Source organism: Hyperolius riggenbachi, chromosome 10 (genome assembly GCF_040937935.1).
Source record: "Hyperolius riggenbachi isolate aHypRig1 chromosome 10, aHypRig1.pri, whole genome shotgun sequence".
Lineage (NCBI taxonomy): Eukaryota > Metazoa > Chordata > Amphibia > Anura > Hyperoliidae > Hyperolius > Hyperolius riggenbachi.
In genome coordinates, this window is record NC_090655.1 from 53,991,351 (window position 1) to 54,019,068 (window position 27,718).

The 27,718-nt window shown below is 43.1% G+C and overlaps 1 protein-coding gene across 7 annotated transcripts in view; it reads left to right on the forward strand.

Moving 5' to 3' along the window:
- The window catches only part of LOC137535751 (VPS10 domain-containing receptor SorCS1-like), a 1,470,659-nt gene that overhangs the window by 203,463 nt on the left and 1,239,478 nt on the right, over positions 1-27,718 (forward strand). For 5 of the 7 annotated variants that reach the window (XM_068257625.1, XM_068257626.1, XM_068257628.1 and 2 more), the window contains exon 3: positions 18,189-18,277. The gene's annotated coding sequence lies outside the window, so the exon portion shown is untranslated. Of the gene's footprint in view, positions 1-125; positions 203-18,188; positions 18,278-27,718 lie in introns of all 7 variants that reach the window. The other 2 variants (XM_068257627.1, XM_068257631.1) reach the window with 1 other exon arrangement.

The following is a 27,718-nucleotide window of genomic DNA, read 5'->3' on the forward strand; positions in this document are numbered from 1 at the left end:
GTCTCTAAATATAATACAGCTAGTGAGAAAATATCTAGGATCATAAGAAAATATAGGCATTTGTTATCGAAGAGTTTTCCACAGATACCACAATTCACTAATTCACCTGTTTTTTCTTATACCAGGGCCCACAATGTACGTGACCGGTTGGTACACGCGGATGTACAGGGGACGGCAGGGTCAGCAACACTCTCACGGCGAGGTACGTTCCCGTGTTTGAATTGCATGCATTGCAATTCTGTGATTAGAGGAGATGAAGTGATTCATCCCCATCGAGCTACTAAATTTAAAATTAAAGGCTGCCATACTTGCGACTCAACGTTCATCATATATGCGCTGAAATGCCCTTGTGGGCTTTTGTATGTTGGACAAACCACACAAAAATTGAAAAAGAGACTTTCGTCGCATAAACACGCGATTCGTGAGAGATTGGCTGACCAGGCCATCCCTTATCATTTTGTTCAGGCTAACCATAATGTTAGCCAACTTAGATTCGTGGTCCTAGAACAGGTGCCCCCTCCTAGAAGAGGGGGTGATCGTATTAAGAAATTATTGTCCCGTGATGCTCACTGGATTAGGGTCCTTGACACCATGGAACCCAGGGGCCTTAATTGAGAACTAGATCTTTTACCTTTTATATGAGTTATATTTTGTTGCCGTTGGTTTCCATGGTGACAGGTCCCTTTTTCCAACTCAGTATGTCATATATTTTAAACATACATTGTGTGTCCGATATTAATGATTAGAGTTCTCTGTTGCTGCTCAGTCTCCATATGCCCGTATATGCGAACCTCCTCCCATATGTGTGTGTGTACTTCCTCTTAGCTATAATGTTTGGTTTCCGTGGTTACAATTAACATTGGAGTCCACGGGTGCCGCTACCATTGCCGCTTCCACATTCCATCTATGACGAGTAGCGCTGACAGTGTCGGCGCTCTCATCATTTTGCACTGGCTGAAGTGGGCGGTGGAGACGAGGTACGTCACACCGTCCCACATGACTACCCGATGTCTCCCAGCAGGTCCGCCGGGTGGAGGGCGGGGCTGTGATGACGCGGGGAGCTGCCGGAGCCAGGAGGCGTACTTTGATGCGGCGCCGGTGGATTTAAAATAATGTGGGTGAGTTGCCTTACATGCGGGCATCCAATGGGATCCCAATTGCCCAGTTCCCCATCAGGTCCGACTCTGTATGGACCGCTGTTATTGGTCATGAGTATACTTGATTGCTAGGGGTGTTTCCTAGCTTTTATATACTATATAAAGCAGTTGGGTGTGCGTGTTATTGTTATTCAGCCTAGCTTGAAAAAGGGGTTGATACTCCGAAACGTCGTTACTATAGCTGTTTTGTATCATTAAAGAGCATTAAAAGAGCATTTATACTACGGATGGTGCCGGTCTGACCTTTTTTCTAGCAAGTTTTACTCTGGAGTGCTGCCAGATTGGACTGAGGCACATCGATTCGTTAAAAAGAAACAGTGCTTCATCATACCTTTATTTTGTGGTCCATAAGGGGAAAACAAGGTCTGGATGCAAAGTGGTTAAAGCCCTGGGAATGAGGAATTAAAGTAAAGGAGTAATCTGTGCGTACAACTAGGAGTTATACATAACACTGGTTCAAGCATCAACCCCAGCGTCTCCTGCAGTATTAAGAAGATCAATGGGAGAATCGCACACCACTGTGGAGGTGCCGGACCATGTGAACTATAGTCAAAAAAATCAAAAAGGTCCGCACACTCAATCCATCCAAGATAAAGGTTTATTCAACCAATGGCGTTACCATTCTGTGTTGTTTTACCTTGACAAAGGGGACCCCACGGGGCCCCGAAACGAGTCGTTGGCTAATGGAGTGGATTTGTGTCACATTGGTTGAATAAACCTTCATCTTGGATGGATTGAGTGTGCGGACCTTTTTGATTTTTTTGACTAATTTTCCTGCAGTATTAAGACTGAATTTTATAGTTTATTTTTTTTTTTGCCAACCGAAGTGTAATTTCCTTCAAAACGAGACGTAGAACTTCCTCTCAAATCTGTCACTTGAGCAATTTGTATAGTGACAATGTTTTTTTCATACCTTTTTGTCTTTTTTTTTTTTCTTTCTGGAAAAAAACTAAACCCTCAGCAGAGTCATTATGATATTGTAACGGTGACAGCGGTGACGCAGATCGTGTTTTGCAGGATTATAAGAAGTTTAGCGGAGCTGGCACTTTCGTAGACTCGCCTGTCATTCGGAGCCGTGCAGGAAATTAAAGAGAACAGGTCGGCTGGCCAAAGAAGGTGCTGCGGTGACAGAAGGAGACATCAGAGTGTCTGGGAAGAAATGGAGACATGACACGGAAGGCTGGGGGGGAGACGCACCACAATGACATCTTTTTAATTGAGGCCAGAGTGATTTCTTGGTGAGGGCAAATGCACAGCTCAGAGGTGAGACCCTTCCAGGCTCTCCAGAGATGAGATGAGGAGCAACCTGAAACGGAAAGAAATACTCTAAACACACCATCACTTACACAGTCTGCACCTGAGCAACGGAGATCACCCATGTATGATTATCAGGCTATGAAGGTGCCAAGATGCCAGTGCTGGGAAGAGCAACGCCACAAGCAAGATGTATGGTACATTTAAAGCAGCAGATAACTAGACAACTACTTATTCTACTTACAGATGTATTGTACTGTCCACGTTTTGATTTCAGTAAATTTTATTGAGTAAATAAATGGAATTCTGATCCTGGTATTTGCCATCTTAATTCCCTCTGACTGAAGCCAATCCTGATGTAATTTCCTCCCTTACCTTTTTTCCTCTTAGAAACTGCACTGTCATAGCTAGCTTGCTTTGTAAACACATGTGAGCACAGCATAGATCAGATTTCAGCAGCACACTGAACTGCCTTCAGCCAAGCAGTGAAGAGCAGGAATATGGGAGGGGTGATGACAAGCTTCCTCCATGTTGGCAATGGCAAATAGAGCCAGGCTGACTTAGATAAGATGCATTACAGTAGAAACATTTCTGAATAGAGTGGAGTGCTTGCAATGCAGGGTAAGGTTCCAAGCCACATAATAAACACAGAGCAGTGGGTAAATGGAATTTGATTTTGTGGCTGACAATCCCTGTTTAAGACTCAGCTTCATGCACAGTATTTTTATATGTATGCAAAAAGTTTTGCAAAAAAACCCTTTCAAAACCAGTTTTTGCAAAATAATTGCTATGCCAATTCATTCACCCTCATCTTCTTCAGCAGCTGTGGGTGTGCTTTGGAACTCGCTTGGTCACACGCTCAGTTGCCACACCACCTGCTCCGTTAGCGCTCCTGCCCCTTGTCCCCTGTTTGTCCCTATTCTCAATTCAGAGCAGTTGGGTGGTAAGTTGCAAGAGAGGATGTCCTCTATATTGTGGACTCATCTGCTCCAGGTATGCGGCTCCCACGACCCCCTACCACTGGGGGACTAAGGGAGCCTGATCCCTGATCACATACTAGTGGGCCAGCATAGTTTCATGCTTTACCTCGTCTCGGTGGCAGGGCAGGTCCTCCTTGCTCCTCTGTGTACCTGCCACATAACATGCAGTGTCAGGACTCGGGAACCGCAAGGTGATAGGCTGCAAGGCGTGGCTGCGGTGAAGAGGGCCTGTCCTGCTGCCAAGAAAAGGTAAAGTATATCTGTAACGGGGGGGGGGGGGGGGGGTTGCCTGTAGTTGCTGTATATTGCTTCTATTGTTGGCAAATGGCAGACTAGTACTTGGTGGGTATTCTGTGTGTTGTATCGTATTGCTTATTTTACCCTGCTAGATCTTGTTTGTGAGGGATAAATATACTGCGTTTTACTGGTGTCTGTGTGACAGGGTTAAACTACACCTCCCAACAGCACAATAATAAGGCTGCCACTAGAGGGAGCTGTGACATTATTGCTATGTTCTTTGGCGATCCAGGGCCTGATGCTCATATGAAAGTTGGATACCATCTGAGCCACATGTCTGTGTTTCTCTTCTGGTTAGTGTTTATAACAATATGCAGAAAATTCATTTCTAGACAGAATATACTTGTTGCTGTTCACTGTCAGCCTAGGGCAGTGATGGCTAACCTTGGCACTCCAGCTGTGAGAAAACTACAAATCCCATCATGCCTCTGCCTCCCCATGTTATGCTCAGAGCTGTCACAGTATTGCAATGCCTCATGGGACTTGTAGTTCCACCAGAACTGGAGTGCCAAGGTTAGCCATCACTGGCCTAGGGGAACATGGAATCCACCTAGCTGAGACACTAATTACCCCTCCTGTGCATAGGTGAGGTTACCCACAAAACATGCACGTTGGGGTGTCACAAGGACAGGTTTGAGAAACACTGGCCTAAGAATTGGTTGTTGGATTATATACATCCAACAACTTTCATGCTTAGACTGTCTGCCCCAAGGTGGCTCTGTGTGTTTTATTGCTACGCATGTTCAGTGTTATGTGCTGCTTTGCTATTGTAGTCCATTGTCGTTTTCTAGTTGCTTCTTCCACTGTGTGAGGTGCTGTGTTGTGTTATTCCACATTGATGCACAACTGAAGCCTTCCTCACGGGGTGCTGCTGACCTGAGTCTTCCCTGAGCTTCATGAATACCATATCTGTTAACATTCCCTTCATCTCAGTAGCAGTGATAAATGGCTTCTAGAAGGAAAGACATGTACAGCTAACGCTATTTTGGATCCACCGCGACCTGAATAAATGAGAACCTTCACTGAGGTATTCACTAATATTACATTTTTTGACAACCAAATTATTGGTTCATTTTCAACCGTCAGTTTGACGTCCATAGAGGCGTGCTTTTAAGCCTTCAGCCGTGGAAGCAATGCGTCCCTCACACACCATTTCCTACTCTCTATGTTGTACAAGTGATTACATAACACCTGCCAACATGCAAATGAAGCAGTACTTTTTCATTCTTGCCGTGTTTGTAAGTTTTCAACCTGTCTTCATGTTCAGCAGCTTTCCAGCAGTCAGTGCCGGTACAGCCAGATGTGTGAAAATGTTTTCTTTTTGTGGAAGCTTGTAGTGGAAACGGACAGGGTAGGCTTTGAGTCAGGAATCCACCTCTGGATCTTCTCTTAATTATAATGGATTATTCATAACTAGAAAACATTGATTGGCAAATGGACAAGTAGAGACCATGATCTGTTGGTGAAAGTTAAAGGCAATCTTAAGTTAACCTAAAAAAAATGAGCTGCACTTACCTGCGGCTTATTGCAGCCCCTTGGAGTCCTCCTGTGCCCACGACACTGGTCCAAGTCCTTCCAGCCAGCAGTGGCTGTCTGACCTCCGCTAAGCAGGCTGTCCATGCGCCTCCTCGTTGCGTTCCTGCGGCCTGGAGTTTTCTGCACATGCGCAGTACGCAGAAATAGCTGCTGCGCATGTGCTCAGGGTGTGTGCATGCTCAGGCGGCGACCGGCCAGCTTTGCGGGGGTCGCCGCTGCTTACCGGAGGGACTTTGACAGACGTTGTGGGCACAGGTAGACTCCAGTGGGCTGCAAGAAGCCCCAGGTAAGTTAATTATTTTTTAGATTGACTTAAGTCTCCCTTTAAGACCAGATACACCTGTCGACTAAAGTTATAACTTGAAGGAACTGACTTTGCTCCGAATAATTTCCAAGTTCCAGCAATAAGAAAAATAGTTCTCCGGGGATTTAATAAGGTCTTCACACAGAGACCCCCATGTTTAGGCGATGAAATGCTAATTCATTTCCCACTATGAACTTCTTAATGCACACCTGTGATCCAGAGCTGGATCATCCACAAGGCACCTTAGGCAGGTGCCTAGGGCCTGGGTAGAGTCTAGGGGGCCTGCTTTATGCTCGCCCCAACAAATCTTACCAGAAAAAGCAAGGTGGCCATCAAGGGTTGGCCCAAACTTGTTGCTTGCCTAGGGGCCCGATTTCACCTTAGTCCAACTCTGCTGTCATCGGAATAAAAGTAAAAGTTAGATACTTACCTAAGTAGTGATAAGACAATGGATGATCAAGAAGATTCCCATGTCCTTCTCGGCCCCATTGCTACTGGCCAGGACTCTCCTTTTCTTTACAGCCGTGCTCCAGTGTTTGAGCATGTATAGTCCACATGTGCTATCAGATATAGATAAGGTAGAGGCCTTTTTCTGCAAGCTGGCAGAGCTACACACTGGAACCCAGCATATATGAATCTTATTATACAGACGACCTGCTGGGGCCTTCACGTTTACCCTGTCAGCCATCCTGGATTGTCATTGTCAAGTGTCAGCTTCCTGGCCAGGAGCTTTTTGTTCCCAAAGTAATATTGTCTGTCTACAAATTACAAGTTTCCAAAGTGTAGTTTTTCTTGCCCTGAAAGATTCCATTGCATATTATTCCAACTGTTTTTCATTATATATTAAAAACTTCTAATGAATTCTAAAGTGTGTGTGTGTGTGTGCCTCTGTGTGTGTGTGCCTCTGTGTGTGTGTGTGTGCCTCTGTGTGTGTGTGTGTGTGTGTGTGCCTCTGTGTGTGTGTGTGTGTGCCTCTGTGTGTGTGTGTGTGTGTGTGTGTGTGTGTGTGTGTGTGTGTGTGTGTGTGTGCCTGAAGCAGAGACAGCTTCTTAGAAAGGTTTTTTTTACTTGTTACAGACAAATGAATTTGAAGCTGAATAGCAGGACAAAGTGCTTAGTTTAACCATTTCAGTGATGTTTCGCTAAAAAAAAAAATGTCTGGTATAGTAGCTTTGAAGCTGTGCAGAATCTTTTAGAGCAAAGTAGAAATGCTGACTTTCAGACCACTTTAAAGTGGCCACTAACGATCCAATTTCTAGCAAAAAATCGTTAGTGATCAGATAATTCTGATCAGAAGTGAAATCGTTGACTACACCATCAAGTTGGTGGAATCCTATACTTTGGAGTTGGAGGATTTTTGTACCAGGGCGGTTTTATTAATTTTGATTTAAAAATTTTCTTCTTCTCATAAATTATCTTCCGTGTCATGTGACCTTCATTACCTGCTGTATTTAGCATTCTGGTGTTGACTCCTTGCACTTGCGTGTTTAATGAAATGTCTCTTTAGCCGTTCCTTTAGAGCATGTCTGTAGCGTTGCTATTCTGGGCATCCCTTCTAATCCATTTCATTCATTCCTCTGTAGATGGACCAGCTTCATTCCTCCATGCTCCGCTTTGTGTCCTATAGCCCAATGGAATGCCGGTTGCTCCAATCTTACTTTTAATGGCCACTAAGTGCTTTAATAGTTGTACACTCAGCCTAAGTGCCTTTCAGACATCTCAGATACATGTTCAAATCAAAAATAAGCTCATCGGTTTCCATAGGAAATAACCCCTTGCTTTCTGTAAGGTGGCTGACCAGAAAAGATGTTATGTGAAAGAGGCGGCTGTTGTAAAAGAGTATTTCAAGGAAAAATCTACTCCTATGTTCAAAACTGATAGTCAGATGAACTGCCATATTTTTTTTTTCTATAAAAGCTTAAAGGAATTGTCAAGCAAAAAAAAAAAAAATGAGTTTCACTTACCTGGGGCTTCTACCAGTCCCATGCAGCCATCCTGTGCCCTCCTAGTTACTCACTGCTGCTCCACTCCCCTGCCGCCAGCTAGTTTCATTTTTGCCGACTTCGGCGTCGGCGGGCCGCATTGCGTACATTTTTACGCATTCCCGCTGGTGCAGGAACATTAACACATACATTTTTATGCGTTAATGGTAAATCTTTACGCGTTGCATCACTAACGCGTAAAACCATATGCGTTAATGTTCTTGCATCAGTGGGAATGCGTAAAAATGTACGCAATGCGGCCCGCCGACCCCGAGGTCGGCAAAAACGGAACTAGCTGGCATAGGGGGACTGGAGCAGCAGTGAGTGACTACGAGGGCACAGGATGGCTGCATATTGGGCTGGTAGAAGCCCCAGGTAAGTGAAACTCATTTTTTTTTTTTGCCTGACGATTCCTTTAAAGTGTACCTGAGACGAAGAGGGGGAAATGTACACATACCTGGGGCTTCCTCCAACTCCATCCAGGCTAACTGCTCCCTTGCCGTCCTCCTCCATCTCCTGGATGGAGAATGTGATTTTGTGAAGCGATTTTCAGAGCGATTTTTTTTTAATGAATTGCTCCATGCAGTGTGTAGCGTTTTTTGGAGCAATTCATTAAAAAATAGCTCTGAAAATCGCTTCACAAAATCACACTCACAAATTGCTAGCGATTGCTATTGCGATTTTGGCTTGCACTAGGCCAGAGAGGAGTGGAGAGAAATTGAGAATAGCCTGAGATGGAGCAGAGAGCTTATTTGTATTGCACATCACACAGAGGCTACTTGCCTGTAATAGGACTCCTGTCCATGCCAGTCTCTCACACAAGTCACGCCCTCCTGGAGTCTAGGGACTGTCAAAAACTTTTCAACTTGTATAACACCTTATCCACACATGCAGTCATAATAACAATGGGGAGAGACCAGACAGATGTTTGCCCACGGACCCTTCAGGCAAGCTCTGCATCATGCTGTGTATATTTACCAGCTTGCCTGTTCTCTGATTGCACTTTTATCATCTATTGCCTTACAACAAACCCAAATACACCAGACCTGCCCTAAATCACTGAATGAAAGGTGACCTGGGGGGAGATTGCCCCCCTTCCCCCCTGGCCAGTCAGTGTAGCTGTATACAGTGCTTCCCTGAGCTAATTACTCTGCAGTCCCCTGGGGAGAGGGAGGGAGAGTTCGCAGTGCCCTTTGGCTGTCTGCGCTCAGGGCTGCCGCACGGCTGCACGGCCCCTAGAAACGGGCCTGCTGCCAGGCAACTGGTATTACTTAAAAGGAAATACATATGGCAGCCTCCATATCCCTCTTCTTTCAGTTGTCCTTTTAAGTGAAAAATAAGTACTGGTAATCAGAATCTGAATAGATTTTATTTCCCAAGTACCGATTGTACAAGGAATTGTTGTTGGCACTACAGGGCAGCAATCCTTCATGGACAGGAACATAAATATGATTGCTACAGCATACCTACATTGACACATAGGCATCAATTCACTAAGCTTATCTCCTGTCTTTAATAACGTTTCTAGAGTTATCACCATGGTGATAAGGCATGTAGTATTCAGGAAACCTTTTACCTCAGGCAAACCTAAAGTTAACTGTTCTGTCTTTAAGTTAACTCTTTAATCCTTAAAATAACTCCAGAGTTAAAGACAGGCTGTTTATTAACTGCATGTGAAAATAACTACAGAGGAGGTAAATTAACTACAGAGGAGGTAACTTAAGGAATGAAGAGATAAAATAACTCTCTCACTGTGTGGATGTAAGTTTTCTCTTGCCTTATTATCTCCAGCATGATCTTAGTGAATTGAGGCCATAATCAGACTATAGGGTACAATTATAGGAGTACAAAATACACTGGGCGAATGCAGTTTTACAGATTTACAGTATGCAATATGCAATGCGCGGCGCAGCCCGGATAGCACTTAACATGTCTCAGGGCAAGTTGGCGAAGGTGGCAGCTGAGTTGAGGGCCTGGACAGCTTGGGGGAAGAAGGAGTTCCTGTGTCTGGAGGTCTTGGTGGCGATAGCTCTGAGGCGGCGCCCCAGTGGGAGAAGATTGAGGTAGTGGTTGCCAAGGTTGGAGTGATCTTTTGCAATCCTGGTTGCTCTGGATAGCAGTCTGGAATGGTGCAGGAGCTCTATGGATGGCAGGGAGGTACCAATGATCTTCTCTGCAGATTTGAAAACTCTCTGTAGTTGGTGTTTGTCCCTGGCGGAGGCGCCTGAGTACCACACAATGATGGAAGAGCAGAGTACCGACTCGATGGTGGAAGACTAGAAGCGGGTCAGAAGGGCATGGGACATGCCAAACTTTTAGCTGACGCAGAAAAAACAGTCATCGTTGGGTCTTTTTTTGCAGTCTGGTGGAGTTGCCATCCCACCTTAGGTCGCTAGAGATGGTGGTGCCTAGGAGGCGAGCACTGGGGACCCTGGTGACCTCAGAGCCCTCAATGAGCACCGGTGGGAGAACAGGGTTTTTTTTCCCCTAAAATCAATGGTTAGTTCAGCAGTTTTAGCCGTATTGAGAACAAGCTTGTTGGCCTTGCACCAGTTGCAGATCCTTTCTATCTCCTGTTGGTAGGCTTGTTCGCCGCTCTTGTCCATGAGGACTATGATGGTGGTATCGTCTGCAAATGTAATCACTTTGACTGAGTCTGAGATGTGCAGAAGTTTCTATATATGGAGAACAAAATCCGGGACAGGACACAACCTTGAGGGCCTGGACAGCCTGTGTTTGTGGTTTGCGCACATGAGCAGAAGGAGTCAAGCTTCACCACTTCAAGCTGTGTAAATCAACCCCCATAAATAGAAAGATACATACGCAGGGGCATAGCTAGAGATTATGGGGCCCCAATAGTTGACTTTTGATGGGGCCATCAGACCCTGGCACGCTTGAGCAATGTACTGACCTGCCCCTGGGATATGAGTTGACTGGGCAATGTAGAATCCTATGCAGTGCACACTGAAAACTGTGTAGGAGCAATGAGATAAAGCCAGAGGGTGAAGAAGCACAGGAAATTATTAGTGAACTCATCAATTGCCAGTTGGGCCCCCTCTGCTGCAGGCTCCCATAGCAGCTGCTATGGCTATCGGTGCACCCTGATAGATTTTTTTTTCTACATTGTACCTTTTGGAAAGCTATTTTCAATGCACCAGCTGTTAGTTCTGTCTTTCCTAATTCCCATGAACAGTATTACAGCTCAACCTATGATTACAGTTTTTTTTTTGTCCGCTCTTTATGCCAGTTTATAGCAGTGTGCGTCTCCACATCATTGCATTAATCAATCTCTCCCAACTGTACAGTGAGCACAGTATAGCTATTAATATACAATAACAATAAACATACTGACGCCCGCTATGGCTATTGTTTCATTGTAGGGAATCAGGCTTGTAATGATAGAGGAGCTGACATTCTACCATGCGAGGGATATAAAGTTCTCTTTGTTAATAAGCCGCACGTAGGCAATGTTTTGCCCTAGCAATGCACATCGAGAATATATTTCTATTTCCTCCAAACGCGCTGTGCCATTTCAACAATCGTCATTATTATTGTTATTTGAATGCCATTGTTCTAATCAATCTCTCCCAATTGTCTGGCAGTCATAATGTCTCTCTAAATCGGAAATCACAATGATTGTGCTCGAGCCGGCAAATGAATTGCTTCGCATGTCATGTCTTTGTTAAAAAGTTAATAAAGGCTTCCTAACGATATAGCAATAGAGGATTACCAAGGTTAATAAAAGTGGAAATTAAAATAATGTGTGCGCTCGCCTCTCAAAGGCAGAATCTGGGAGGACATTTAAGTTCAACTCCAAGAAGAAGAAACATGTTCTGGTATTTGAGCAGTCTGGGAAGGGGTTGGAACTAGGGAGGGTTGGGTACTTTTTTCTTTTTTCTTTTTTTTTTTTGTATTTCAACATGTTTTATTGTGTTGGGTACTTTTTCCCATGGGCCAATCCTCTGATATTTTACAGCTGCACGGGAGACTTATTCAAGTTGTAGTACATCCAGTTCACTCTTACCTTACTTTATGCATATCCTTCCCTACCTTATTATTATTATTTATTGTATTTATAAAGCACCAACATATTATGCAGCGCTGGACAATAAATATATACAATAGTACAGGAATGACTGACGTAACAAGGTTATACAACATAGAACAAAGTTATACAAGGCAAACGGTACAAGATACATGATCATGCGGTTATGGGCTATTAGGTAGGCCCGGTAATACAAGTACAGGCTGTCATAGGAAAGAAGCACACAATCATGTAGAATACACTAGGGAAAGGAGGAAGCTACCAGAGGCTTACCTGTGCGCTTCCAGGAATTTCGGGTGCCATGGCAAATCGGGCGCAGGAACAGTGCCTATAGTAAAATATCGGTATATTTACCGATAGTCTGTTGAAAGTGTTTATTTTCGTTAGTAAAATATTGGCAATTGTTATCAATATTTTGCTATAGCTAAACCTAACTCTACTCTCACACAGAACTCTGCACTACCTATGGCTAACCCTAAGACCCCCCTGGTGGTGCCTAACCCTAAGACCCTCCTGGTCATGCCTAAGACCCCCCCTGGTGGTACCTAACCCTAAGATCCTCCTGATGGTGCTTAACCCCAGACCTCCTCTGGTGGAGTTTAAGCCTAAACCTAACCATCTACCTCTACAAACAAAAGCAAAACAAACGCAAAAAAGGTTAATTACTGGTTGGCACCAGCTTAAAACCCGGAGAACTCCCCAAAAAACGGATAATTATCTGGCATCATCTGGCGCCCAAATTTCCCTTTTGGCGCAAGCTTGCCATTAATTTCAATTAATTATTATGCTCCCATCCCTCCCTAAGTGTCTCCTATCTCAACAACCACTTTCATATTGTGAATCAAACCCTGAGTTAAAGTGAACCAGAGACCAAGCACCCTCATGTATTTTACCATATATATCAGTGGGAACATTAGATAAAACACCTACCCTGCTCTCTCTTTCATCCTTCACTGCTCAGCCTGCTTCTAATCAGCCCTGATAATATCTTCAAGTGAGCATTCATTCTGGCTTTGATCAGGAATGATTATAGCTGAGTCTGTCTTCTCTGATGTCTTTTCAAGCCCAAGCCTGCCCCCTTCTGGCTCTGCTATAATGACTCAGCTATAATGATTCCTGAGCAAAGCCAGACTGAATGCTCAGTCGGGGATATTATCAGGGCTGATTAGAAGCAGGCTGAGCAGTGAAGAATGAGACTATCGTCTCTGGTTCACTTTAAGTGTTTGACTGCGTAAGCAGAAATATTTAATCACGATTTATGTGTTATTATTAAAGAGGAACTGTAACCAAGGATTGAACTTCATCCCACTCAGTAGCCGATACTCCTTCACATGAGAAATCTTTACCTTTTCTCAAACAGATCATCAGGGGGGTGAAACCCCTCCCACATTGTGATGTCAGGACAATGATCAGGGATGAGCAGAGATTACGCCAGTGCGAATTTACGCATCGTAGTTCGCATCTACACATCGTAGTTCGTAGGCGAAGTCTCAAAACTACGCTTACGATTTTACGCGTATTGAAGTACCGTTACGCGTAGTTTACTTCCTACGCGTAGTTCTCCTGTGTATTGCGAAGTAAACTACGAATGCGTTATTCGCGTCTATTTTTCCACGTACGATTGTATGCATACAAAATTACGCATTGGAAAGGGGAATGTACGCATAGAAGAGTTACTAGTACAAGCATTTGCAGAGGAATTAATGTGTACATTTTTATGCATAATGGCATAAGCGTCCGCATGTACTACGCTATGAACTACGCGTAATTGCGTATTGTAACGCGTAGTCTACGGAATGCATACGAAGCAAATATTTGATTTTGAAGCCGTAGGTTGGCGAAGCGTAATTGCATAAAACTACGCGTAGTTCCAGTGTAGCGAAGTTGGCTGACTACGACCATCCCTGACAATGATCCTGACAGTGTCCTGTCTGTGAAACTCATGCATTGCGGGAAATAATGGCCTCAATTCACTAAGATCATGCTGGAGATAATAAGGCAAGGGAAAACTTACCTCCACACAGTAAGAGAGTTATCTTATCTCTTCATTCCTTACGTTACCTCTTCTGTAGTTAATTTACCTCCTCTGTAGTTAATTTACCTCCTCTGTAGTTAATTTACCTCCTGTGTAGTTAAGTTACCTCCTCTGTAGTTATTTTCACACGCAGTTAATAAACAGCCTGTCTTTAACTCTGGAGTTATTTTAAGGATTGGAGAGTTAACTTAAAGACAGGAGAGTTAACTTTAGGTTTGCCTGAGGTAAAATGTTTCCTGAATATTACATGCCTTATCACCATGGTAACAACTCTAGAAGAGTTATTAAAGACAGGAGACAAGCTTAGTGAATTGAGGCCATGTCTGTTTCCAACTGCCAAGTATACAGTATTTCCCTTTGCAGAATGTTTCTTCTGCACAGACATCACCTGGCAAGACTAAAGATGTTGCCACCTGTTATAAATGTCAGAATGTGAGTTGGGATGAGGAACAATTTTACAATGGGCAAACACTGACTAGTTAAGAAATGAATATTGTAAAAAAAAAAAATAAGCAATTTTATTTGTTATGATATTTTCACTTCAGTTCCTCTTATCGCCTTACTTATCTGTAAATGTGACCGTTGCTGGGATACCAACACTGGTTTCCCAGGTGTTCTGTTGTTCTATTTTGTTTTTCTATCTGCTGGGAATATATATAGGGAGTGCAGAATTATTAGGCAAGTTGTATTTTTGAGGAATAATTTTATTATTGAACAACAACCATGTTCTCAATGAACCCAGAAAACTCATTAATATCAAAGCTGAATATTTTTGAAAGTAGTTTTTAGTTTGCTTTTAGTTTTAGCTATTTTAGGGGGATATCTGTGTGTGCAGGTGACTATTACTGTGCATAATTATTAGGCAACTTAACAAAAAACAAATATATACCCATTTCAATTATTTATTTTTACCAGTGAAACCAATATAACATCTCAACATTCACAAATATACATTTCTGACATTCAAAAACAAAACAAAAACAAATCAGTGACCAATATAGCCACCTTTATTTGCAAGGACACTCAAAAGCCTGCCATCCATGAATTCTGTCAGTGTTTTGATCTGTTCACCATCAACATTGCATGCAGCAGCAACCACAGCCTCCCAGACACTGTTCAGAGAGGTGTACTGTTTTCCCTCCTTGTAAATCTCACATTTTATGATGGACCACAGGTTCTCAATGGGGTTCAGATCAGGTGAACAAAGGAGGCCATGTCATTCGTTTTTCTTCTTTTATACCCTTTCTTGCCAGCCACCCTGTGGAGTACTTGGACGCGTGTGATGGAGCATTGTCCTGCATGAAAATCATGTTTTTCTTGAAGGATACAGACTTCTTCCTGTACCACTGCTTGAAGAAGTTGTCTTCCAGAAACTTGTAGTAGGACTGGGAGTTGAGCTTGACTCCATCCTCAACCCGAAAAGGCCCCACAAGCTCATCTTTGATGATACCAGCCCAAACCAGTACTCCACCTCCACCTTGCTGGCGCCTGAGTCCGACTGGAGCTCTCTGCACTTTACCAATCCAGCCACGGGCTCATCAAGACTCACTCTAATTTCATCAGTCCATAAAACCTTAGAAAAATCAGTCTTGAGATATTTCTTGGCCCAGTCTTGACGTTTCAGCTTGTGTGTCTTGTTCAGTGGTGGTCGTCTTTCAGCCTTTCTTACCTTGGCCATGTCTCTGAGTATTGCACACCTTGTGCTTTTGGGCACTCCAGTGATGATGCAGCTCTGAAATATGGCCAAACTGGTGGCAAGTGGCATCTTGGCAGCTGCACGCTTGACTTTCCTCAGTTCATGGGCAGTTATTTTGCGCCTTGGTTTTTCCACACGCTTCTTGCGACCCTGTTGACTATTTTGAATGAAACGCTTGATTCTTCGATGATCACGCTTCAGAAGCTTTGCAATTTTAAGAGTGCTGCATCCCTCTGCAAGATATCTCACTATTTTTCACTTTTCTGAGCCTGTCAAGTCCTTCTTTTGACCCATTTTGCCAAAGGAAATGAATTTGCCTAATAATTATGCACACCTGATATAGGGTTTTGATGTCATTAGACCACACCCCTTCTCATTACAGAGATGCACATCACCTAATATGCTTAATTGGTAGTAGGCTTTCGAGCCTATACAGCTTGGAGTAAGACAACATGCATAAAGAGGAGGATGTAGTCAAAATACTCATTTGCCTAATAATTCTGCACTCCCTGTGTGTGTGTGTGTGTGTGTGTGTGTGTGTATATATATATATATATATATATATATATATATATATATATATATATATATATATATATATATATATATATATATATACGTTTTGAAACATTAAAAATAAGTTATTAAGGATGGTTGGGAACGCTGAATTCAGAATTTACCGAAATTCAGAATTTTCGCATGAAATCTGAACAGATTTAAATGTTGTGGATTCACAGTTTGCATTGTTAAAATATTAAATTTATGAAAAAAAATTATTGCATAGTTTTAATTTGACTTCCCTCCTAGGGCATGCTCAGTAGGCGCTAACACGCTTACCGCAAGCCACATTTTTCATCTTTTCTCTCTAAGTTTTTTTTTTTTTACTCTTTTGCCCTTTATGTGAAAAAATTGAATATACTATAAGACCACGTCCCCAGGGGGTGGGGGGCGGGGGGGGCGTTGCATTGTGTTTCCTGTGTTTATAACAGGCAGTGATGATCACTGGATGAATTACAAATAGGTTTTATTTAGATTTCATCTGGATCATTAAAGCACCTTTGCGGGTGTGTGTGGGTGTGAGTTAAACTTACCCAGCAGGCGTCTTCTTTAATCCGTCCCACCGCACCTTTCACGATGCATTCCAAGCGCGTCACGTGACTACAAACACTTCCTCCTTCAACCCGGAAGAAGGAAGTGTTTGTAATCACGTGACCACGGCTTGGAGCCCCCCCCCCCCCTGCACCCACACCCACATAGGTGCTTTCATTATCTGGATGAAATCCGAATAAAACCGATTCGGATTTCATCCAGTGATCATCACTGATAACAGGAACACAACGTAACAAAAAGTCTGCCACACAGTATGGCCACGTTGTGTCGCATACAGTGAAGTATATAGTCAAAAGTATGTTTCACTTTTACTGTTGAGGGGCTTGATTCAGTAAACCGCGATAAGACAAATATCACACGTTGTCAAAAGTTATCACACGTTATCAAAGATATCACACGTTATCAAAGCTATTACACGTTCTAAAAGATATCACACGTTAGCAAAGTTATCAAAGTTATCACACGTTATAAATGTTAACACGCCTTATCAGAGTAGCATAGCGAGCGCTACGAAACCGCAGGGGCTCAGGGCAGGACGAGTGTCATTGCCAATTAGCAGGCATAAGTTTGCAGCGCTCGCTATGCTACTCTGATAAGGCATTTTTGATAACGTGTGATATTTTTGATAAGGTGTGATTTGTCTTATCATGGTGTAATGAATCAAGCCCAATGTGTGTGTTCAGCGGTAATGCAGTGTTTTACCATCCCACAGGCCCTTATACCACAATGTACCCGATGCACTGTGAACATCGCTATAGGCAATGCATTGCCGTGCAGCGAGCCACGTTACAAAGCAGCCATTATGCTGCACTGCAATAACTCACATAACTATCGGAATGTAATAGTCTGAATTCCGAATTCCGACTTTCAAATCAAAATTGCGAATTTCCGGTGCAAAAATCCTGAATTCCCTGCAATATGTCTGTTCATCCCTAATTAACACCTTTGTTGCAGTTTGACTGCTTTCTTAGTTCCCATTGGTAAGATTTTCCCTTATGACATTGGGACCTCCATGGTTTCCATTTGAATCTTGGTTACCTGGCAACAGTAAATGTGACCTGTGTGTCTGTACAAAACCTCTGCAGATCATCTCATTGGAAATGACCTTGATGACATTCCTCAGCCTTTATGGCCAGCTTTTTACTGCACCTATTTTATTGTTACAGTGAGGGTGAGGGGTGGTAAAGCCAGCTGAATCTCATCCATGATAATAAACTTTGAATTGGGGTGGGGGAGTGGTGATCTCTGACCTGCTCTTTCAGCAGCAATGCAAGCTGTAATCTGGTGTTGGATAGCCTAGCATAGAGCAGCACTGCAGCACTCTTCAGAAAGCAATTTCTGGACATCCAATATAATAAAACCCTAATGTCCCTGCGTCCGTCCCTGTGTCGGTGCTGTTTTGCACTGCGCATATGCAGGGACAGACGCAGAGATACTGCAGAGAGCCGGAGGAGGGCAGTGCCAGACGGGGCTTGTGTGTGCGCGCGCGTCGGACGCGTACGTCGGGCAGGCGCGTGTGTCGGGTGCGCGCATGGTGGATGCGTGCGCGATGGGTGCGTGTCAGGAGCATGCATGTGAGCGGCTGTATAGTGAAAGACCTAGCCCGTTATTAAATGGGCTAAGTCACTAGTAATTAAATAATGTAATACTATGTTACTAGACTTCAACTTGGCCATATTGAGAGCAGGAATACTCTTCTGTCTATAATTGGCTATCTGTACGTCTGGTCTGTTCACTAACCTGACTTATCTTTAAAACATATTTTTCTTTTCTTTTCCTTTTTTTTACATAGTAAGAAAGAATGTAATTTATATTTGAAGAAATGAGAGGACATGAAGGAGGAGATTGCATTAAGACGTTCAGGAGGGACATTCGGGTACGGTAAGTCTAGATGGCTTTTTTCTGGGGGTTATGCTGTTGGTGGGGGGTCTTTGTATATATGTATATTTGTATATATGTATTTTTGCACAATATTTAGCTCCTGAAAAAAATCTGTATAAGATGAAACATGTCGAGCACTGTGTAGCAATGTAAATATGTCTAGCACACCCTACTTTCTTATGTTTGTAACACCTTTATAGTTGAGGTGTATGGTGCACTGCAAACCAGTTGTAAGGCTTGGTGGTATAATTTGAGGAGTCAGCGTGTATGCCTAGGCTGTTGGTCCCGCTCTTCACCTAGCTATCCCTGCCTGACACACCACTAGCTGGCCCTAATTAGGACTTTAGCGGGTAAGATATACAAACTGACAGAGAAGGCAGATGCCACCAGAGGCCTGTACTGAGGCTAGTAACACAGCTCCGCAGTATCGCTTAAACAGTTCAGGCAGAGCAATCCATGTAATATCTTCATACAAAACTATTCAACAGCAATAGCAATCAGAGTTATGAAACATTTCTAGTAGACTTGCATGCAGAATAGCAAAAGATGATAACAGATGTAGGTATGACACAGTTCCTTAAGTCTGCATGCAAGATTATGTGAACAGCTAACAGAAGTTCCAGATGATATATGACAAGTTTAAGCGAGAGGATATGCACACTGTTAACTGACTGATAAGGAGAGTAGACCTTATACTTATCGTCCAGAGGTAGTGGCATATGGGGATATCCAATAACAGTCCAAGTTCGGTCCAGGCGGCAAGCAAAGGGTGTCCAGTAACCTTGCAGAGGTCGGTCCAGGCAGCAAGCAAAGGGTTATCCAGGAATCAAGCAGAGGTTAAACACAACAGAGTAGTCAAATACAATTTTAGGTTGAAGTCCAGAATATCAGCAGAGGTCAGAGTGGGCACCCAGCAACTAGCCTAAGCTATGCTTATCACGGGCGATGACTGGGAGCACTCTGCACATTTAAATATCAATCATTCTTCAATCAGTGGCCGGCCGCCTTCCACACAATCAATCACACAGGAAGGCCCTGACAGGAAGTGATCAGCTGACCGCGCTGCAATCAGCTGAGCGGGTCAGCTGACTATTGTTTACTCTTGTGGAGGGTGTACTGTGAACGTGCCCTCCGCCTATCAGCTTGTGCGGACTTTGAGTCACCGGCAGGGCCGGAAGCGGGGAACAAGCACAGAGACCCGGAAGTGACAGAACCTGCCCGGGTCTCGGCAGCATTTTCACCACTAACAGGTACATTCCTTATAGTCTCCCTTCCCCTAGAAATGGACTCGGAACACTCCAAACTAGGTTTGTCAGGATGTTTAGAATATATTTCTTTAACAGCTAAATCAGCAGGAACCTGTTTGGCCGGAACTTAAGATCTCTCCTCTGGTCCATACCCCTTCCAGTCCATAAGGAATTGAAGAGAATAACGAAAAATTGAGAATCAAGAATTCTCTCCACCTCATATTCTTGTTCACCATCAATTTCAACAGGTGGAGGAGGAGTATCTGAGGGCTCAAAATTGACAGCAGATTTCAATAATGAAACATGAAATGAATTTACACCTCTCATGGTGCTGGGCAATTTTTATCTGTAAGTTACCTTATTGATCTTCTTCTGAATGGGATATGGACCAGTGAATTTAGGACCCAATTTAGCAGATGGTTGACTGAGAGAAATATGTAGAGTGGAGACCCATACCAAAACCCCAGGAGAAAATTCTTCCTCCACCGATCGGTTAATATCAGAAAAAAAAATCATTATTTACAGCATTCTTAATATTCTCCTGTATTTGTTTCCAAACCTGATTACAACATGATGTGGAAGATTACATTTGGGTGTAATACCCATTACAACTTGAAAAGGCGACATTTTTGTAGAACTGTTAACTTGGTTATTAAAGAGAAACTCCGACCAAGAATTGAACTTTATCCCAATCAGTAGCGGATACCCACTTTTACATGAAAAATATAATGATTTTCACAAACAGACCATCAGGGGGCGCTGTATGACTGATTTTGTGCTGAAACCCCTCCCACAAGAGGCTCTGGTACCGTACGGTACTCTGGGCAAACTGCCACAATGTAACAATGACACACACAGGAAATGGCTGTTTATAGCTGTCTGTTAAAGCCAGAACAGCTACATAATCTGCCCACAGTAACAATGTCACCATGTAATACATGTCAGAATGTGAATCTGGGAGAGGAAAGATTTTACAATGAGCAAACTCTGACTAAATCATGTATACATAATTATTGTAAAAATTAAGCACCTTTTTATATTAAATTATTTTCACTGGAGTTCCTCTTTAATGACAAACTCAGCAAAAGGCAAAAATTGAGCCCAGTCCTCTTGACAATTAGCAACAAAACATCTCAAATATTGTTCAAGGGATGGTTTCATTCTTTCGGTTTGACCATTGGTCTCTGGATGAAAACCTGAAGATAGAGAAACAGAAATTCCCAAATTTTCACAGAAGGCTTGCCAGAATTGAGAAACAAACTGTACCTCTCTATCAGAAACCACATTTTCAGGGATACCATGTAATTTAAAGATATTTTCAACAAAAATATTAGCTAATTCTTTGGCTGAAGGAAGTTTGGGCAATGAGACAAAATGAGCCATTTTGCTAAATCTATCCACTACCACTCAAATAACTGTTTTCCCTTGGGATATTGGTAGATCCACAATGAAATCCATGGAAATTTGTGACCATGGTTTCTCAGGAATGGGTAATGGAAGAAGACCACCCTGAGGAGCAGATCACAGTGATTTGCTGCGAGCACAAGCAGAAAAAGATTTAACAAATGTAACAGCATCTTTATTCAAGGAAGGCCACCAGACATTTCTTTTCAACAATTCAATTGTTTTCTTTTCCCCGGGATGACCCACCGACTTAACTTAATGAAACTGTTTCAATATTTGGAGTCTCAAATTAATGGGAACAAAAAGTTTCTCAGGTGGCTTTCCTTGAGGATACTGATCTTGTACTTCAGACAGCTGAGAGCAAAGATCAGATGATAAGTCAGAAACAGCTATAATACATTTCTTAGGAATCACAGGAACTGGATCATTAGAGACTTCTTTCTCAAAACAGCGAGACAAAGCATCTGCTTTAATATTTTTAGAACCAGGTTTGTATGTGATAACAAAATTGAATCTGGAAAAAATAGAGCCCATCGAGCTTGTCTTGAATTCAATCGTTTAGCATTTTCAATATATTCAAGATTTTTATGGTCAGTATACACTGTTTCTGGATTATCAGCTCCCTCTAACCAGTGTCTCCATTCCTCCAGAGCGAGCTTAAACCCTAAAAGTTCTCTATTTCTGATATCATAGTTTCTCTCAGCTTGACATTTCCTAGAGAAAAAGGCACAAGGGTGTCGTTTTTCTGGATCCCCAGCATTTTGTAATAATACTGCCCCTACCCCAGTCTCCGATGCATCAACCTCCACAAAGAAGGCTTTCCTGATGTCAGGATGAACCTATACAGGAGCTGAACAGAAAGCTTCTTTCAACTCTCGAAAGGCTGAAACAGCAGATGAGCCGCAATGGGCAGGATCTGCTCCTTTCTTAGTAAGGTCAGTAAGGGGTGCAACCTTACAGGAAAAGTTTTTAATGAATTTCCTGTAGAAATTGCCAAAACCTAAAAAACTCTGCAGTGCCTTCAACCTATTGGGTTGAGGCCACTCTAGGACAGCCATTACCTTTGTATTATCCATGGTCAGTGCAGTGTCAGAAATTACATAACCAAGGAAATCAACCTGATTGGTTTCAAAAACACATTTCTCCAGTTTAGCATACAGTTTATTCTCTCTAAGTTTAGAAAGTACCTTTTTCATATGATCACAGTGCTCTTTCAAAGAAGAAGAATAGATTAGTATGTCATCAAGATAAATAACCATAAATCTTCCTACAAACTCTCTAAAAATGTCATTAACAAAATTCTGAAACACTGCTGGAGCATTACACAAACCAAAAGGCATAACCAAATACTCATAATCACAATCTTTTGCGTTAAAAGCGGTCTTCCACTCATCCCCCTTCTTGATGCGGCTGAGGTTGTAAACTCCTCTTAAATCTAATGGCCCATACTCACGGGCAGCAAAAGTTGCCTGTCGTCAGCACACGTGAGCTCCTCGCCAGGTCCCTCCGCGTACACACACGGAAGAGGGGCCAGCGGCGCGACGGAAGCTGTCGCCGACGTTCCTCCTCCCCCCGCCGGAAGCTCCGCATTCTGAATGGAGGTTGCTGTCGCTAGTCCGCGTACTCACGCGGACTAGCGACAGTTGCGGCGGAGGTGCGGCGGCGACTGTCGGCAGGCGATTGAAACTTTCAATCGCCTGGCGACATCAGCGGCGGGCGACAGTTCGGGGTGCGCGCTCGTGCGACGGCCCATACTCACGGGCGACCGGTCGCCGCAACACGCGCGCGCCGCGTGTTGTGGCGACAATTGTAGCCCGTGAGTATGGGCCATAATTTAGAAAACACCTTGGCTTCCACTGCTTGGGAGAATAAATCATCAATTAAAGGTAAAGGATAACGGTTCTTCACCGTAATTTTATTCAATCTTACTTAAAACCGGACAGGTTTTATGTAAGATAATTTCTCATGATGTCTCTCTCTTAGATGCTGATCGATTTGAATAGCGAGATTGACCAACTCTTTTAAAGTTCCAGGAACTCCTACCCTGGCTAACTCATCTTTTAATTGTTCAAATAAGCCAAGTCTGAATTGATGCTTTAGAGCAGGTTCATTCCACAATGTATCACCTGCCCACTGTCTGAATTCAATTGCGTATTCCTCGACAGGTTTTTTCCCTTGATGCATATTTTGTAAAACATTTTCTGCATAAGCTCCTTGACTCTTATCCTCATATAATGCCTCAAAGAACGCAGTAGAATTGATCAGAGCCGGATGTTGTTGGTCTAACAAACGTAAGGCCCAAGCTTGAGCTTCCCCTTGCAACAAAGAAATAACAGTTGCTCCTACTCGAATATGCTCATTAGCAAATGTCCTGGGCAACAAAGAAAACTGTAAATAACAGACACTTCGAAACAGTTTAAACTTGCTTCTGTCTCCAGAGAATCTAGCAGGCAGTGGAAGTTTTGGTTCCGCATCCGGATTAATAGGACCAGGATTTGTAACTGCAGTTTGTTTAACTTGAATATTGTTTGCATTATCAGGTAGATGTAGAAGTATTGAGTTGTTGTTGGAGTTGAGTATGAACTTCTTCCACAGAAATACGTAGTTGAGCAACCAGATCACACAGAACCTCTATTTGAGAACGCTCCCCGTCAGTTTTCATCTTGCAAGGTTTGGAGTTTTGGGGGGCAGAGAGCGTGTGGGGGGGGGGGGGGGATGTACACAGAGACATGTCATGCAGCAGGGAATGTGCCTCTGTGTCCCATCTGCTCCCCCCCCCCCCCCCCAGCACCACCTCAGGTACACTTTAAATCCTTGTGAGGCCCATTTTAATATTTTGCTTCTTTTCCACTTTAGTCCTTTCAGTCTGAGAATGCAGACAGAACCGGTGCAAATATATTACAGTTCTGGTGTGTTCATTTGGCTCTTGTCTTTTGGTAAGGCGTGTCAGAAAGCCACATAATCTCAGCAGTCCTATACATTACCTTTTATCTTGTGTTCGGTTTATGCACCAGGATCTCGGTCTATGAATACAGAACATGACGTACAGCTAGAGTCTCCAGGGAATGCATCAGATAATTGCTATGTAATGTAAGCTTTTAGAGAATTGTTCAATGTATGTAAAAGGTTATTTTTGCACTCCAGCATTAAGTTTCCTTTAAATGTTTTATGTTACTATTTTTTTTTTATTTTATATTGGGAGTGCAGTGTACGAAGCTTGCCAATGCTTTTTCTGAACCCTTAACTAGATTGAGATGTACAGACATGTTCTAGATGGAAGCAATGCATTGGCTTTCAGTCAGGCCCGGATTTACATCACTGTAGCCTATAGGCACAGATGCTTTGGCACCCTATACTTTGCCCTCCAATAACCCACATACCCCTGCCGACCCGCACTGCAAGCGTGCTGGCTGGCCCCGCTGTCACCTCTCCCCTGCTTCCACTGCCTGGCGTAAGTAGCCACAAGTGCGCCTTAGTATTAGGTAGCCAGAGGTACCCTCACTATTAAGTGGCTAGAGGTGTTCCCAAGTATTAGCTAGCTAGAGATGCCACCAAGTATTAGTTAGCTAGAGGGGACTCCAGGCTGAAGGGAAATCTCGTCAGTGGAATGCTGTTTGCCTCATCATCATCAGGCGCCTGTAGACACGAGCCTACTGTGCCTAATGGAAAATCTAGCCCTGCTTCCGGGACCATCCCTTTGGTGCTGCGCATCTACTACAGGTTTATCAGCACAGAGATAAGAAAACAGATCTATCAAACTCAACGCACGGTGCGTAGATGTTAGCGCTCTTGCCTTGCAGTGCTGGGTCCCCAGTTCAAATCCCAGCCAGGTTAACATCTGTGAGCAGTTTGTATGTTCTTCCCGTGTCTACGTGGGTTTCCTCCAGACACTCCGGTTTCCTCCCACATCCCCAAAACATACAGATAAGTTAATTGGCTTCCCCCTAAATTGGCCCTAGACTATGATACATGCACTACATGATATTGACATGATATGGTAGGGACTAGATTGTGAGCCCCTCTGAGGGACAGTTAGTGACAAGACAATATACTCTGTACAGCACTGCGTAATATGTCGGCGCTATATAAATACTTAATTAAATAAATAACGAAAACCTGTCTCAGCTACCGGCAATCAAGGTGTACTGGAAGGAAGTGGAAGTGTCTGTTCTGCACATTGGCTGTAGCAGAAGTGTGGGTTTCTGTTATCCCTCTAGATGTAAATATTCCCTGCTCATTACAGGCATCCTAAGTTTTGCTGGGAATTTGAAGACTAGAATGTAAGAGTTTTTTCACCCATCGAAAAGTGTACTGTTACTATGGTTGCAAGAAAGCACAGTTTGGAACTTTAGATTTATCTGACTGCCTGCAGACTGAAATAAGCAGGGCATTTGTAGTAACAATGAATAACAAAATAAGATAGGTGTCAATGATATTGTTAATATTTATTTCCTGAGAAAGGGGTGTTGTTCCCCAAAAAGGAACTCTATGTGATAAAATAACCATGTGCATAGATCTGTGTTGAACAAGTTTGTTTTTTTTAATTGCACTTTTCTGTTATCCTACATACTAAACGAAGAATGTAATTATGCACGGACGCACCTGCACACACACGCCATAACCGCGCCACTGTCCAAAGACTGCACACGTGCACACCAAAGCTTGTGTGCGCACAGCACAACTGCCACAGGCCACACTGATTAAGCTGTGGCCCATAACGCACATTTCAACACGTAAGGTGCAAACTTCAGGCAGAGGTGACGCACAAAGCTTGCATGGCACCACTGCTCAGAATGCCAGAAAATCAGTGCCAGCAGCTACTCCACTCCACAGTACCAGCAGTCAGCTTTTTCTAGTCCACAGTGCTAGCCATTAGGGTTCTGTACTTAAAAAGGAGCGGTTAGGTAAAGGATCTCAGAGAAAATTTTATGAAGTAACTGTATGTTCCTAGAGGTTTTTTAGGAAGCTTAAAACAAAAAGTGTTGTTTGGATAAACACCACTTTATAGAAAATGCCCTTTCTCCAACTGCAATCATCCTATCCTCCTAGCTCCATTCTTTTGTATTCTTTGACACCACCTACATAGGATAATGTGTATAGTTTGTATTCCTCTCATCTCTCTGGCCCTGCGGTTTATTGTACCTGTCAGGGTCAGGAAGAAGACATAACTATGGAAAGTAATTGTTCCGCAGAATGTTAAAGTTCAGCTAATTAAAAGTTATTTCTCCCCTAAAAGACCGGAGAAGATGTTACTGAAAACACACTACATTCTAAGGACGGGATAATGAGGGAGACTGACGCTATTTGGTAATGTATGAGGATAACAGGAATGAAAGAATTCTGTGTGTGTTAATAACAGCCTTCTGATTCATTTTTTGCAATTAGTTCGGCATTCATAAAACTAATTGCAATAAGTGTGATGCTAAAAAAGTCTTTTAGAACATGTCTGGTATTTTACATTCCTTGTCTTGCCTATTTCCCAGTGGGAGTGGCAGTGCAGGTTCATCTGCTGGTATCTAGGGCCTGGTAGGTTTTGTGAAGGCAAGCTGCCACATTCTTTTGGCGAAACGCGTCACAAGCCTATTGGCGAAACGCGTCACGTGTCCTGTGACGTCATCCCACCGACAACGCTGGACGCACAGATCCTCCCGTGCCTCCACCTTTCTTCCCTGGAAGCCTCGCACCTGGAGTACGCTGACCGCACGAGTTTTAAACTTGCAGCTGCCGCACCTTTACAGCTACGCTAGCTTTGATGCCAACCCCTATGGTGGAGCTGAGCTCCTGATCAGACAAACAGGGCATGTAAGTACCAGCTTTGCTGGCAGACTTTGCTTAAAGAGGAACTGTCACGAAAATCTTAAAATGTAAAACACATACAAATAAGAAGTACATTTCTTCCAGAATAAAATGAGCCATACGTGACTTTTCTTCTATGCTGCTGTTACTTACAGTAGGTAGTAGAAATCTGACATTACCGACAGGTTTTGGGTTACTTCATCTCTTTATGGGGGATTCTCAGCAGGGCCTTTATTCTTTATAAAGACATTCCCTGAAAAAGATTTATACAATGATGCTGGACAGCCTCCCTGATCACCGTACACGTTTTTTGGCAGTTGAACGGAGCAACTGCTATTCAAGTGGTTTTAAAAATAAAGAAAACCCTAAGAACCCCCCTATGAGAAGATGGGCTAATCCAAAATCTGTCGGTAATGTCAGTTTTCTACTACTTACGGTAAGTGACAGCAACATAGGAGAAAAGTAATTTATGGCTCATTTAACTCAGGAAGTAACATACTTCTTATTTGTATGTGTTAACCTGTATCTTAAATTTTATTTTTTTCGCGACAGAGGTCCTTTAATGCTTAAAGGCTGATGAAATGATGGTTATGCCTATATGTTCTTCTGCATTGCTGAGGAATGACACTCTGGTTGCTGCCTGGCTAAATGGTTGCGCAGTAAGTGCTGTGTGTAATGAGGGCGTCTATCTGGAATATATGAAAAAGAAGTGTGCATAGTTTTTGCACACAGATTGGATTGAAGATAGGTCCTTTTTTGGATGACTACCTTTAGCATCTCATATAGGATTTAAAGGTGCCTGCAGATTGTCAAAAATACAGATGTTAAATCGATTAATGGTGCACCTACAGCTTCAATACCCCTGTTTAATGCCCTATGTTGGAGATATAGCTATAATCAGGAACGGTTTAAATGTTTTTAATTATAAGGAATATACCTGTGGGCAGGGGTGCAGCTAAGGTTTTTGTGGCCCCAAGCGGACTGTAGGAAGTGA